This window comes from Vicugna pacos, chromosome 1, assembly GCF_048564905.1.
Source record: "Vicugna pacos chromosome 1, VicPac4, whole genome shotgun sequence".
NCBI lineage: Eukaryota > Metazoa > Chordata > Mammalia > Artiodactyla > Camelidae > Vicugna > Vicugna pacos.
The window spans coordinates 860,379-876,340 of record NC_132987.1 but is presented as its reverse complement, the minus strand read 5'-3'; the positions used below and the strand labels follow the sequence as shown (position 1 = coordinate 876,340).

General features: G+C 47.0%; 1 long non-coding RNA gene across 1 annotated transcript in view; it reads left to right on the top strand.

Annotated features, from left to right (window-relative positions):
• Positions 1 to 3,153: 3,153 nt before the first annotated feature.
• Positions 3,154 to 15,962, top strand: part of LOC140699246 (uncharacterized) — a 60,524-nt gene continuing 47,715 nt past the window's right edge. Inside the window, exon 1 of the long non-coding RNA XR_012077280.1 lies at positions 3,154 to 3,186. This is a non-coding gene — a long non-coding RNA (uncharacterized lncRNA). The remainder of the gene's footprint in view (positions 3,187 to 15,962) is intronic.

Genomic DNA, 15,962 nt, shown 5'->3' with positions numbered 1-15,962 from the left:
TCATACATCTTGCAGCCCATCCCGTTCCCCGGCTCCGTGATCACGGCAGAGTGGTTCCTTGTTGACCTGTCCATCTCCTCTGTGACATCATAACCCATGAAAATACCGGAGTGTATTAACTTGGCTTTGTTAAAATCAAAGGAACAGATCAAATATGGAGTAAGATTTGCCCTTTCCTATTTCAGTAGTGCCATGGAGAAGGCAGTTTGGGCAGCTTTTTGTAGTGTCCTGGAGTCTTTCTCTCTCAGCTTCTGGACGACTCTATTGAAAACCCTTCATAGCTGTCTGGCCTGCTGGAGAAGCACTCCGCCTGTTTTGCCCTGAAGATGTGTTCTGTTTATAACTCATCTCTACTCCTTGGAAAACAACTCAATAAAAACTCAGTTGATTTTCCATGAGCCATGGGCAGGTGTGAGGTATACCATGTTATTATTTCATAAAATAATAATAATAGTAATAATAATAATAATAATAATAATAATAATAATAATAATAATAATAATAAAAGAATTCTTAAGACAGCACTGAGCACATTGGAGAGAGACAATAAGTGCTTTCGGGCTTAAATCAAAAGTGATGACTCAGTGTTTCCATGGCTGCTGTATTTGCTAAGCTAGTTACTCCTTTGCTCCATTACACATATTTTTTTAACTGAAAAAGAAATACAAGCAAATGGTTAAAAAACACTCAGAGCACAAAAATACACAAGTGAAAGAAGTTTTCCCTCATCCTCTGTTCTTTCAGCCCTCTCTGGAGATGCCACTGTTTACTAACCTTTGGGTGCTTTTCCAGATATGCTATGCACATTCCCACCTATGTATGTAAATTCCTTTAACGTTTTACTTATTTTTAACTTAAAGGGAATTAAACCCTCAAGTGGCTTCTGCCCGGATAATAGAACAGAACAAATCTGACTCTATAATAGATCTGTTCCTCTGTCCCTGGGCTTCATCTTACTTGTAAAACAATCTTGCTTAGAGCCTAATATATACAGAAGAGCCTATTCGGAAGGCTCTGACCTTTAAGGATATTTAACACTTTTTCATTCATTAAAAGATAACAAATTGCAGAATAGAAAATAACGTTTGTTTTGTTGGAAGTTTACAGGGATCTGACCCAGGCAGATAGCTGCAAGAACAAAAGAATCTAACAAGAAGGAATTCCTACACCAAGAAGTTTGCAACAACAAAGCACGTAGGAAATGAGCCTGAATTGGGACTTGGGGAGATGGTTTTCCTGGACAATAGTTTGCCGTCTAGGTCTACAGAAACTTGCTATTCCATGCCCCAACACCTGGTCTCCCAAGTTATTGGCCTGTCCTGCACTGAGGAGAATGAATTTGGAATTGGTAACACTCCTATCTACCTAGAAAGCTGGGCACTGGAGCTGAGTGTTACGGAAACAGGCCAGCCAAGAAACAAGCACCACTCGGATTGTTGGAGTACTCAGATGTATTATGCTGGCGGGCTCAGACGGGCTTCGGTTCCGAAGTTCTGAACACCTCCAAGACGTGCACATGAGGTTTTAAAGGCTTAATTACAAGTAAGGGGGTATTAGCCAATAAGGCTCAAAGAACAAAAAGCAAGGAATTAGTTCACTCGAGCTTATCAACTTGTAATAAATCACATTACTGACACTTGTTGAGCTTGGATTTATGTGTTAGCTTGTTAGCCCAATAAACTAACAATAAACTTCAGATTTAGGAGTTAGCCCAGCAGAATTTAGATCAGTAAACCGACACTTATCACCCTTAGATTTGTGACTTAGCTTGTTAGCCCAGCTGTATTTTCCTTCACATGAGGGCAGCTCTCCCACACCCAGGGAACAACTATGAGCCCTTGATGTTTCCACTAGGGTGGGGTGTGGTTTACCCAGGAGGGATGGGGACTATGCACCAACACTCAGGCAGTCTGCTCTGTCTGGGGCTCTGTTCTTGTACCACCCCGCTCCCCGCCAGCCCAACACCTGTGACAGTGGAGCTAAGGCTGAGATCGTGCCTGCCTGTTTCCCGGCGTGTAAAAGGGGAGTATGTACTCTTCCCAAGGTAGTTCTGAGCGACAACACCTGCGGGTGCTTGGTTCCCAGAGCAACAGGAAACCCAGCTCCGCGTGGGGGCAACGGATGTGATACCGGTAGGGGTTCGGCAGAAGCATCGGATGGCGGGCTGGATCTGGGAGGTAAAACTTGAGCTGTGGGCCTTGAAGGGTTACAGAAGGGTACAGAGGCAGGTCTGCAGCCTCCTTCGGGGTGCCCCAGAGGTAAATCTTTTTCTCTCCATCTCCGCTATGACCCTCCCTTCTCCAGATCCTTCAGTTCTCTCTGCTCTTCCTGTCCATCTGTCTCCCACCACTTTTCCCCTCCTCTCCACCTGCTCCCATCTTCTCCCTCCCTCGCTGCCCCACCTTCTCTCGCAGATCCCAGAGCGGATCGCTGGCCCTCCTGTGCATGCGCAGTCGGTGCCAGCTGGTCAGCTGGTTGAAAGCTCCATCTTCGAGCTGGGGATCTGCCCAAAGGCTTCTCAGCTCTGTTGCCCGGTAGGCTTTTGGCTCCTGCCTGGGGCCGGGGCCTCTGGCTGTGGAATTGCAAGGTGGGGGGATCTCAAGAAAGGGTTCAGGAGGCTGCGGGAGGGCGGTCCGCCTGTCACAGCCCCCCAGGGAGCCAGTCAGCATCTGTTCAGCTGAATTGCTAGGGCCAGGCCCCCAGGGCACCACCTGCCCCTGCGCCCCAGCCACAGCTGTCCAGGGCCAGGTGTGCACCTGCCGCCTCTCACCCAGCCGGGTTACCCTCAGTCCGCGGCTGGCGTCCCCTCCCCCTCTCCCGCCCGCGAGTTCTCTCTTCCCTGGCTGCCTGTCCTTGGCCGCCTGCCCGTCCCCGCCCCTGGGCGGGCTGCGTCCTGGGCTCGCGGGGTGTGCGCACGCAGACGGGGCTGGGGCTGGGGCTGGGGCTGGCCTCCGAGCGGAGATGCAGCCCGCGTTTCCACCCCCCCCCCGCATTCCCTGCCCCGCGACCCCGGGGCTGCACTCCTCTCCCTTTCCCGCTCCCTGAGGACCAGCTCAGCGGTGTGGGCACTGCTCCCTGGTCTGGGAGCCTCAGGCTGTGACGCCCAGCTTCTCCTGGTGGAGTCGGAAAAAGGGAGCATCAGTGCTGAGCGAGCTTCTGTCTCCTTCCTCAGTGTTTCTGAGGAAGGTAAGTACCTTGAACACTTTCAGGTGTTATGATGGCGGTGCTTGTTGATGTCACATGTTTTTATACTGAGAGGGATTACAGTGGTGAAAGCAGGGCTTGGTTCAGTTAAAAATGAGCTGAAGGCATGAGGCTGTGTCATCCTCCTTCCTTCCCTCTCCCAGGGTGAAACTTGTGACCGTCGATTTTAAAAAGATAGTTACATTTGCTAAAGAGCCCAGCCCAGTTTGGGTGGGTTAACAGAAACAGCGCCACCAGAGGTGTTGGAGACCTAGGGACATTGCAGTCCTAAAGAGCTCCTGGCACAGTTTGGTTTGTTTTGGTTTTTTGTTTTCCTTAAATTGTGGGGCAGACAAGTGGTATAAAGGGAAAAATAACTGTCAAGAAATATTTTTTCATATAACAGCTTTATTGTGATATTGTTCACACACCATGAAGTCCATCCGTTTAAATGGTACAATTCAGCAGCTTTTAGCATATTCACAGTTGTGCAACCATTATTATTCCAGAACGTTTTCATCACTTCAGAAAGACCAGTGGAAATGAATGACCTATCCACCCCTTCCCAGTGGTGGTTCTTAAGAAGTTTCTTGGCTATTCCTGACCATAAATTAACTTGTTACATTCCATGAAAAATCTGGTAGGAATTCTAATCAGAATTGCAATGAATCTGTCTATCAAAACAGGAAGAATTAATGTCTTTATGGCATAAACTTCTTCTACCCATGAATATATCTGGGACCCTATCTTTTCATCTGTCCAGAGCCAGGCCCATGGGAAGTCCTCACTACTTGTTGGACTTGTGAATGATGGGGTTCTATACATCGTTAGTTGCAACTGTAGCCTTTCACAGAAAAGAAAATTAACCTCAGTGAAGCCAAGTGATTCTCTGATGGTCAGAAAGGGTGACAGTCAGTGCTGGAGTGATCCAGTGGACTTTGTGCTTGGAACCAGAATGCTCCACCACCTACAGCTAAGGGGATTGGAGTGTTCCTTTATTTTTTTTTAATGGCGTTGCTTTTATTTTTACTTATTTTTTAAATTATTTTTTATTGAAGTGTAGTCAGTTTACAATGTTATTTTCAGATGTACAGCAGAGATTCAGTTATAAACATATGCATATGTATATACATATGTTTTAGATTGTTTTTAGTACAACTAATTACAAGAAATTGAATATAGTTCGCTGTGCTATATAGTAGGTCCTTGTCATTTATTTTATATTTATTACTGTGTATCTGTTAATCCTCCCTTTCCTGCCTGCTAACCACAGTTTGCTTTCTATGTCCATGAGTCCATTTCTAGGAGCACTGTTTTTCCTAGTAATATATGCTCTTTGGCTGCTTTCAGTTTCAGTAATTCCATCTTATCTGTGGGCACTTTTCTTCTGGTGGCCTTTATGTGGTTTTCACACGGGGTAATAGAGATCTGTATTTGGGAGAACTCCAGGCCTCGTGTAGTCCCTGGTAGAGAGTGCCCACTGAGTTGATGCTTGAACTGGGAAAAAAGCACAGTAAATGTTGGAATTTCCACTATGGTTGAGAATTCCAGGGTTCTATAACCTGTTTAGCCCACCTTAATATTGGCTGCACCCATACTGGGTAATTTGGTGGAATTTCATGTTATGGTGGTGTAGAGACAGGGCCTTTTATGCTTCTTCTCTTTCCTTTTTCTAACACTCTTTCTCCTTTGCCTCCCAGATCCTCCCCCAGAAGTGCCCAGGGCTGGCTCGGTGCTGCGCTGAGGGAATATTTGTTAATAAGGCCCTTTCCTCATCTCTTCTCAGCCTCCGTTTCTTTCTCTGCACAATGACGGCTTAGACTAGATAAGTGCTATCAGTTTCTTTCAAAGCCGTGGTCCCTATGAGAAACGGAAAATGCAAATCTCTCCTCTCAACACAACCCTTTAGACTTTGATAATTTCTCCAAGGAGTGACATAGCTCTTTCTGGGAAATTGATGTGATTGTGATTCCAGGTGGCACAGAAAAGACTTCAGAGATTTATTGCAGGGAGAGGGCAGGAAAGGGGCAGTATGTCACACTTTCTAGTGTGAGCACTGGAGCAGGGGCTTGGATTTAAATACGGTGTCTGACGTGGCCTCTCTCTAATCTTGTACAATGTGATAAACTTCTCTACCTCAGTTTCTTGATGTGTCAAGTTGGGGTGATAATATTTTAGGGCTTTTGTGAAACATTATACACAGAATCCATTTGTGTCTCGGTAGAAACAAGACCTGCTAGGGATTCAGGGATTTGTTTAAAAAATAATCTTGTCCATAGCACTGTGTCGGTGTGTATTTTGAAGTTCCTGGAGGGTTAGGGTTGAGTCTAAAGTCCATCGTGGGACAGGTGGCCCATAGTTCTCTTTGCCCGTGATTGCCCCCTCCTCCCCAGCCCTCTTCATCAGTCCAGGATGAAGTTCCATGGTAGATTTACACAAAGGTCTTGTGGAAATGGCTTTTCATTTTATTGTTTCACCAAGGAGGGCTGCCTTCATGATCTTTGTTGTCAGATTTTGAAGGGCTGCCATCATGATATCTGGTCAGATGAAGGCTATGCAATTGGGAGTATCTATTTTATAAAAAGTAAAAAATTACAAATAGAAAGTTAGAACAAGGGTGGTGACAGGGCTCTTGGATGTGGGCACTGTTAGCTTTCTTAGCTTCAGGTGCAGTGGCCTATTGCCACGTGGACCCATCTTTGTTCTCTGAAGTTGGAGGTACCAGTGGGTTCAGTGGGAATATTAACTGAGTGTATCTCATGGGCTGGGCATTGTCCTATTTGTACTCTGTGTCCCTTATTTGAGACAGTGAGCTCACTTAACCTCAATAAACTCTTTAAAAAATTAAACCTTTTATTTTGAGATGTAATGTAGATTCCCATGTGGTTGTAAGAGATTATATGGAGAGGGCCTATGGACACTTTGCACAGTTTTCCTGAATGGTTCCATCATGCAAAGTTGAGGTACAATTCATTACTGACTCACTAACAATTTGAGGTTTGTGTTATTGCCCTCATTTCTATTCATGATTTAACTGGCGCTTAGAGAATCACTCAGGACTGCCCAGGTCACCCACATGGTTAATGTAGAGACGGATGGAACCTGAGCTTGGGATTTACAGGCAGTACCATTATGATGGTCTGTGGCAGGGAGCAGCATTCAGTTTGCTTGTTTATTCATTCATTCAACAAACATTTATTGAGTAACCTCTGTGGGTCAGATGCTTTTACAGGGTTATCTGATTCTTCAGCAGTACTGAGAATCAGGTAATTTTTTTTTTAATCTCAGAAAATTAGCTCTGATAGGTTATAACACCCCAAAGGAAATATAGCTCATAACTAAGCGATAGTAAATTTGCACAGTCACCTCTTTTTCTGCAGGTGGTACCCTAGGCATTTTACATTTGCAAACTTCCTTAATCCAGACATATTCTTGTAAGGCAAGGATTTTTTATAATTGAAGTATAGTCAAGTTTACAGTGTTGTGTCAATTGCATTTTGTTTTTTGAATTTTGAATTAAAAAATATTTTTTGAGGAGGGTAATTAGGTGTATTTAGTTGTTTCATTTTTTAAAATGAGATAGTGGGGTTTGAACCCAGGACCTCGTACATGATAAGCAAGTGCTCTACCACTGAACTGTACCTTCCTCCCCAAGGCAAATTTTCTTATCCATTATTATGAAGCTTAGGGATTCAAATAAATTGGATAGAAATCTAGATCTTTTGATCCTACTCCAGTACTTTTCTTTATCTTCTGCTGGAGGGGGTTGGGGAAAGCAGATCCTTTGTTCATTTCTTTATTCAGCATTTTTGAGCAGTGACTTTGCATCAGGGACTTGCTCGGTGCTTGGAAACAGAAAATAAGAAATGACCCTTCTCTGCAGGGGCAGGAAGCCGAGGCCAAATCTGGGTAGTGTGATCCGAGCTACAGTAGCCATGTGCAGACTCTGAGGACAAACTGTGTCCCCGGATTTGCTTTGGCTTCCCTTGCCTTCTGGCTGGTACACACCAGGTCACCGCAACCCAGTGAGGCCCGCAACCCACAGCACAGTATGTACCTCAATCTCTTCTCCCCTCTCAGCAGGGCCTGCAACATGGGCATCCCTGACTACGTGCAGAGTGCTGAGGACCACCAGACACTTCCCGTTGTGGTCCAACACATGGGGATCATTTCAGAGGAGAATTTCTTTTGCATCTATAAGCAAATCTCCTTGGTGAGCCGTATCAGCCCGTGCGGCTCCCAGTGGGCACTCTGTATCCACTACAGGAACCACTATGTGCCCGAGAATGGGTGGAGCGGCTTCCATACCCACCGCAAGGTCGTGGGCCCTGTCACCATTACCGACTGTCTCTCAGCCAAGGCCTTCGAGGAGCTCCACGTGTAGAGGAGCTGTATGGCACCACGCTTAATGACTCTCAGCTCTTGGTCTCTGTGCTGCATGGGGAGGTAACCGAGCAGCCACGTACCGACTTGTCGTTCAAACTACGAGGAATGCAGGGTGGTGGAGAAGAGGATCGAGGACTTCACTGAGTCACTCTTGATCTTGCCCAAGTCCAAGAGGCTGGATAGGGCCCCTAAGAAATCTGGGGACAAGATCCCCCTCCTCTGCATCCCGTTTGAGAAAGAGGACTTCATGGGACAGGACACAGACAGCAGGTAATTTTACCTGGAGGCCAGTCCACCAAGGCTGTGTTCCGGATTGCTTCCCTACATTCAGAAAGGTATCAGCAAGGAAGAGGGCTGTCTTGTAGCCAAGGGTTGAGGGAGGTGAAGCCCGCCAGTTTACAGACATTTCAATGTGAATCCGCCTTTGTTTCAGAGAGTTCCTTTTAGGGTTAGTGTGGACACTTAATCCCGCTTTTCAGCCAGGACCATGGTGGGACCCCTGGAGTTGCTGTCCAATAGATTATCCACAGCCACTGATGCTAGGAGCGCTGGGGAGGAGGCTGGTCTGAGCTGAGATGTGCTGTAGGTCAAATGCTCATCAGACGCTGAGGCTTGTCTAGTAAAAGTATATAAACTATCTTGTCACTTCCTATATTGATTACATGTCAAAATGATACTATTTTACATACAGTAGATTAAGTATGATCTGTTCTTAAAATCAGTTTCTAGTATTTGTTTTTTGTTTGTTGGTTTGTTCCTTTGTTTACCGTTTTAAGTGTGTCAACTGGGAAACTTCATTTACACGGCTCTCATTTCATTTCTGTTGGGCAGCCTGTCCTGAGACAGTCTCATCCCTTTGTTTATAGATGAGATGCTGAATCCTGAGAGACAGAACGGGGTGCTGGTTGAGCTGAGGCTGGAGCCAGTGTCTCCTGCCTCCCAGGCCCAGCACCTGTTCGGCTTAGGCCCTCTCTTCCTGTCAGACAGCCAGCATGCAATGTTAGGACATCAGAAACACCGCCAGGGACTTCCAAATGAACTCCTTACGCAGGGAAAGGCTTATCATGGAGTATGGGACAGAGCAGGGAAATGTTCATCATCACTTTGTCCCTGTGATTAAGTCAACGGCCCCACTTTGCCTCGAAAGTACAGACGAGCTCTTCTGGGCTGCCTACCCCCCAACTTCAGCTCTGTTTCCCCGTGTATCTATCGTGCTGTTCCTCTGGCAGAAGAGGGTGAGATGCCTTTGCCGACAGGTGGTCCCCCTTTGCTGGGGAGAGTGAGGGAAGCTGTGTTCCCCCGGCCTACGGCCTCGGGCCTTGAGTCTGGAGAGCGCTAGAGCGCTCATGGCGGTCCCACAGATGACGGTCCGAGGAATTGGCACGTGCTGCCAGGCCCGCTGTGAAAGCGGTGCTCTGTGTTTCTTGAACTTACCTAAGATCAGATCCTACTTTCTGGTTGTTGGTAAGTTGGAGGAGAAAATGCTAGAGAATTGATAAAAAGAATGTCCAGACCAGCCCTGTCAGTGAGAGGCACATGGTACCCGAGTTCCTCCTGCGAGAGCCCCACTAGCGAGCTCTGGATGAATTTCCTGTTCCTCCCGGACATCCCTCTATGGCTTAAGGAAGGGGCAAGGCATGTCGTGGCCATGATCTGTACTTGTCCTCACAGGGCCCTGTGACCTACACACCCGCACTCCCCTTCTGCTTCTTGGAAATGAGCTGGCATGTTTAGGATCCTGGGCACTGTTGGTGGCATAGCTGCCAGCACTGTGCTACACCGAGGCTGGCTCCGTTCACTTCACATGTCACCTCCTGCTGAGGCCCCAGGCATCAGTCAAGGTAGGTGCAACGGTACAACGTAAGCAGCGACAACCTTCTCCCCCTGGACAGCCTGGTGGGTGAGCAGTGGAAGCCTGGAGCCCTGCCCCAGCCCCCCAGCCAGTGCCTTTTCTTTTGTCATAGGAGGCACTGGTGACATTTTTGCTCAGCAACTGCTTGGCTGTGAGCCTGCAGACCCACCAGAGAATGCCTGCTTGCTTTTGCTTTTTGAAGTCTGCCCTTGGGATTTGGCGGAGTAGCTGGATGTGTGCTTAGCACATAGTGATTGACATTGTCAACACTGTTTACCGAGAACCTCGTGTACCAGGCATGGCTCTCGGCATCAAATACAGCAGCGCATTAACCTCCCTCCTTGTGGGTCTGTCTGTTCTGGTTCCATAAGAGCTTAACCAGTTTCTTAAAGTCAGTGAGATAACGCGGCCAGTGAGCTCGGGTCAAGCACATTCTCCTCCAGTCATTTTTACTCCATTGTTGCCTTTACTATTCCACAGTCATTAATTTTTTAAACAATGCTTTGGTGCAGGGGCAGAGCCTAATTCTCTCCTGCTACTCTTGGTGGAATTGAGTAAAACTTTCCAGCCTGAAATGTGACCACAATTTGTAGCTCTAAATCTTCCTAGACGCATGTAGGTGGAGTTTTGGTTTGGGGCACTGACCACGTTCAGCTCCCCCGGCAGCGTCGCTCCCCTCAGGCCACTACCTTCCCTGGATCAGGAGGTGAGGTTGGGTCTCACCGTCCCTGCGTCCCTGGCCTCACACACTCACGTAAATTCTTGTACATGCTGTAAAAAGCATTTTTGTTTTTGTGTGTTTCTAATTTTCTCTTGTTCCTCTTTTCCTTTTTCTTTATTTCTTTTTCTCTTGTACAGCCCAGTGAGCATGTTGTTGCGTCTGAAAATGTGGGCTGTTCACACCCTGCATTGGAAATATCCAGATTGCCCTCCGTACTGTCTCCGTCTCTTTAAAAAGCAAAAACTTAATGACTGCCTTGATCCATGTATTATCCTAGTCATCGTTTTATTTTCTAGTTTTTTGCAATTTTTGCTTTGTTAGCCCATCACCCACTGGAGTTTGATACCTGTTAAAATCCTTACTTTGAGGAACCTGTTTTGTCCTCCTTATATTTGGTGACAAATGCGCCCTTATTAAATTTGTTTGAGTGTTTTGAAGAAGTGAGATGCGAATTGATTTAGGCGGTTGCTGAGGGATTCTTTTCATGGAGTATTTAAACTTGGAAAGTCAAATTCTGCAGGATCTTGCTCGATTCCTGCTTTTACACAAACGTGCTCAGCACGTGGTTCCTGGCTGTCGCTGTTTGACGTGCGTGATGGCGCTGCTTGGCTGGCGGTCCCTGGTGGGGAAGTGGACGGCTCGGGCGTGAGCAGCTGCAGGGTACGCTGTTGGAGGAAGCAGTCATCGTTTTGTTATATAATTTTTTTTTTTTTGCATTCAACTTCCCCATGCCATTTATTTTACTTTGCCTTCCAAAAGGGGCAGAATTGGGTGTAAAATCCATGCCGCTCATTTGTTCCCTTTACGACGCTGGTTCTTCTGAGTATCAGGACTACAAAGCCTTCTCCTTAGTAGCTGGCTCACCTGGATCTGGTGGACACAAGGACTGCTAAAGGGGACCGTAGCTTCCTCTCTGCTTCAGCCAGTGGGCATTCAGAGCCAGGTCTGTGGTTTGCCTCAGCAGCCGTGCAGGCCTCCCTGCCCTGGCCTTTACTTTTAACCCATGTTTGCAGAAAATAGCTGACTCTGTGTCTCTTGCAGCTGATGTCCACCACTGACGGCCTTGTTGTTAGTTTGTGGTAGTGAGTCCCCAACACCCCAGTCAACCATGAAGGAAGATGCTTTGGCCGACCTAAGACCTTGTATTCTTACTCCTACCCTGGTATATCTCACCTGGGGGAAGAGTTACGCCACCACCATCATGCTGTCCATGAGGCCTTGTTTCTCCTTTCATGCTCTGGTCCAAATGTGGACACTTCATATTTCACTGAATTTCTCTCGCTTGAGACAGGTCAGAATATCTGAATGAGTCCATCACATTCTGTGTGGGGAACAGAACAGATGTAAGTGTCGCAAGTAGATGGAGTCCAGGCTGTCCGGGTTGACAAATGTAGGCTGGGATCTGTGATGGCTGGTCTATGCCCTGGACACAGGCCTTTCCCGTGGCTCCCGAAAGCCCAGGGGTCGGATTGAGAACAGCCTATCCTGGGATCCTCCATCCTCATCTGCTGACTGGCAATTGTGTCGGCTAATTAGGAGATCCCCTAGACCTCGGGCCCTTCAAAGCTCAGACCACGGGAGAACCTTGAGTCCCTTCTCCTGGGCCTCCTTTGTGAGAATCCAGTGCCTTCTGAGGTGACCCGTACCAGGAGATGCCTCCCCGTCCAGGGAGCACCCTTCGGTGGACTGTGACTCACTCCACCATGCTGTGAGCTTGTGGGGTTCCGGCCATTTTCCTTGCAGAACCAGACTTGAGATGGGCTTAGCGACGGAAATAATAGGACTGACTCCAAGGCAGGGCTAGGGGGAGGGAGCAGGGGAAATTGAATGTGACCTCAAACAACTAGGTGGGTGCTGGGGCTGTTACTAAAATGGGGAGCCTGGGAGGTATCTGCCAGGAATCGAATTCCAGAGTAAATGGTGGACATTTGTCATTTTTAAGATGCCATTTGTCATTCAAGTTAGGACTTCAAATAGGCACTCGTGTCTATGAGCCTGGGGCTCAGGTGAAGGAGCCGGACTAGAGATTCACGTTGGGAGTCGTTATTCTTAGCTGGTGTTCACAGCCTTGCATGTGAATTAGATCATCTCGAGAGGTGCAGACTTAGGCTGAGGGAGGGCAGGGCTGTGCCTGTGTTGGAGGAAAGCCCAGACCATGCAGCTTTGGTGTGTCAGTCAGCGGCGTTTGCGATTTTCAGAGCAATGTCTTTTATCTTTAAGGGGCTGGGGTGTGGGCAGGGCCAGCCAGGAAGAAATCTGAAGGGAGGGTGGTGGCCAGGTGTGTGTCTTGGGAAGATACAGAGGCTGCAGGGTCTGGGAGGGTAGACTTCTTAGAAGCTGGAGTTGGAGTGGAAAGTGGGGAGTGGGGACAAGGTAGTCACACTCACCTGTCAGGAAGGGGGGAGTCCTTGGGAGTCCCCATCCTACCAGACTCGCTTTCCCATGAACAGAAGGCAATCATACAGAGTTTCTGAGTTGAGAAAGGATGGGCGCTGGCAAGGGAGCCAACCTGGAATATGGTGTTTGGAAAGTTCTGGAATAGTCTCCCTGAAAACGAGAGAAAAAAATTCCCAGAATCTTAAGCACATTGATAGTGACTGGGGAGGAGGCAGTTTTTCTGGCCTCCTAAGGGTAAGGCATGTATCCGGGGATACACAGAAGATATGGGCAGTGTGTTCCGGGGGTTCACCCTTACCAGGGGGAACAGTGCAAGTTTAAAGGGGGAGAAGGTCAGCGGAGGGAAACTAGCCAGGCCCCGTGTCAGGTACCAGTCGTCCGCCTTACTTGCATGTTGCATTCACATCCATGCCTCACTGGTGGGCGGTGGCAACCCCGTTTTGCAGATTGGGAAGCCTTCTCACAGGGGTTAAGGAATTGGTCCGTTTAGTGGCTAGTAAATGCTGTAGCAGGATTCAAGCAGGGCCTTGTCAGACTTCAAGGGCAAGTTTTCTCTACTAATTCCGGTACCTCCCTGTTATACCTGGAATGGTGAAGTGGGTCAGTTTTGGAGCGTTTCAGAAAAAGTGCGATTTAAGTGTCTCAGGACTGTTTCACAAAGCTCAGCGTTCTTTGATGCTTCTGAAGCACCGCAGTGCTTTTTGCCCCACAGAGGTAAGGTCTTACTCCTTTGATGATGATGTGGGCGCAAATGACGTACAGGTGCAAAGTCAGACTTAGCAGCTTCTGAAGGGAAACTGTCCAGTTATCCCTTCATTGGCTTTCTTCCACGGGATGTAGCTGTGCTGCAGCGTAAGCCTGAGCTTTACTTATGGAGTGTGGGTTTGATATCCAAAGTTAGCATAAAACGGTCACATGAAGAAAATCGACGTTGACAATTTATATTTGGGTTTCATTAGTCAAGATATACTATCAGTTAATGGCCCATATAACAAATGAAATTGAGTATAGAACATTGCATTTTTTACTTTCTATTTAGAGTTCTCTTACAACATAAGGTTGCCCGGTTTGGAACATCAGCTTCACCAACACGGCACCTATCAGTGTGTTGGTGTGATTGCATTTACACAGTGAATATAATCTGGGCTCCCTCAGCCCCAAACACTCCAGTGCAGAATCACACGCTGTAGCCATCTCTTAGTCACGCAAATACTACTAAAATTATATGATGCCAGAAAAGTAAGAAGAGTGAGAGAGAGATTGCCTTTATCAAATTTCCTTTCAATTCTAACTGCAAACTGTTGTTAAGCAGCTCTGGTTTCCTTTGGATATGAATAGATACATTTCTTTGCATGTAATCTGGGCTTTGGACTAGAACACCAAACCCATGCTGTCCACAAGCCACAAAAATAGTAGCCAAATTGCACAAGTGTGAAATAGTTTATACTTTTTTCTGAGAAAGTATCCTTGAATTTGGGACTTGGGCTGTGATTTTTGCTTTTTGCTTCCCCCACCCCTCTTGTAATCTCTCACTCCTTCCCACATGGCCCCCAAGATTTCGTGGTCTCAAAGAAGCGTGCAAACACCCTGTTGGTCACCATGTACTACTGCTATATATGGAGCCCAGCCAAGCCCTAAAGGACATTATCAGAGAGGACTTCCTGGAAGAAATGGGCCCTACATTCAGTTGTGAGGACAGAGTAAGTGTCAGCCAGGAGAAGGAGTCAAGAATGTGGCTCAGGTCGCAGGTGCAGCCCGGGCAGTGGCCTGGAGGCTTTTGGTGTGGGGACCCGGGGAGAATGCCCTGTGTGGTCCAGGGTGGAAGGTGCCCCTGCGGGGGAGGACACTGGAGAGTGTCCGGGGTGGACGGCTTTGGAAGAAATTGGGTTTTACTAGAACTGACACAGTAGGCAGTGAAGGGTGTCATTAGAAAGTGATCGTCAGGAAAGATACTTCTGGTTTTGCTTCTGATATTCTACAGACAGAAGGGTCGGAACGGGCGAAACAGGTGTCTGTCCCTTTGAGACCCACCCCGTCATTCATTTATTCATAACACGCACAGTTCTGTGAGTCTAGGGGAGAGAGGTTCGAGCCACATTAGTAAGCAAAATGTATTTGCTTCTTGAGAGCTTAGCAGTGTCAGAAGTTGACTTAACCTAGAATGTTCTAGGAACAGGGGAACAAATTGTGGAGTTTGGAGGGAGGGAAGGCTTCCCTGGGAAACAGTCAAAATGAGCCTGGATGCAAGTGGGAAGTAGTAGCAGGTCAGGGGGCCCCTGAGGTCACTGGGGACCTGTGTACTGAGGTGAGTCTGGGTGAGCAGTGAATGGGGTGGGGCTAGAATTCCACCAGGGAGACTCTGAAAGGTTTGAAGTGGGGGTGATGTAATCAAATTTGTAATTTGTGAAGGCTGCCGTGGCTCTGTGTGTGTGTGTGTGTGTGTGTTTGTGTGTAGCAGGGAAGAGGGGGAGGGTGCCACCAACTGGGGGGTCATTAGAAGACCATTCACACGCAGGGAGAGGGGCGTCTGGGCTGCTTGGGGATGGCAGGGGCAGTGTGGATGCAGGATTTCCTTATGGGGAGGGCGTGTTAGCGGGGCCGCCCTAGAGGCAGCTTGTGGCAGGAAGAAAACTGATTGAGGCCACCAGGTGGACTTTCCTCTTCTCTCCTTCCCTGCCTTGTGTGATGATTTTAGCTCAGCCAACATTTGGAAAAGAAGAGCAAATTTCCAGGGTATCCCAGGACGTTGTTGAGCTAATTCGAGTGAGATATGATAGGATTTAGGTTTGTGTTCAGATCTGGATGTTCACTTAGCTAGAAACGTCCTGTCATTGCGATATCCATAGGGGTCTTTATTCATGATAAAGATTGCTTTCTTGGTGAGAGGAAATTTAATACAGCTGTTGTCTTTAAAAAAAATCATATCTTTTAAGAACTTTAATATTCAAAGTATAGGAATATATACAACTGTTAAAGTAAGTCTTTGGTGTAGTTTCTTTGCTTTCTGAGCTAATGTGGAGTTAGAACCTTTGCATTACTTAAGAGCACATCCTTGTCATTATTTAAAGAGCTGTTAGTGAGAGCCCCAGGCCCCACCTCTCAAAGAACCGTTAAAGTTTGCTCTAAAATAGTGAGGTCATAATGGTCTTGTTTGCAGAAATGAAACAGTAGGTTTATAATACGCAACATAGCTCCATTTATAAAATACTAATAACTTCAAAATTAAGAAAGTGGAGGATAATTGATTTTTTTTAAAACTGAAACATAAACTTTCTTGTGCTAATGCTGCAACTGGAAATTTTGAAAAGAAAAATCCTACTATAATATCATCTATGTGGAATTCATATATGAGTTTCACGTTTGAAAAGTAACTGCGCAGTGGTTTTCAAAGTCAGGAGCATTCCAGCTCAGTTATTGGCAGTG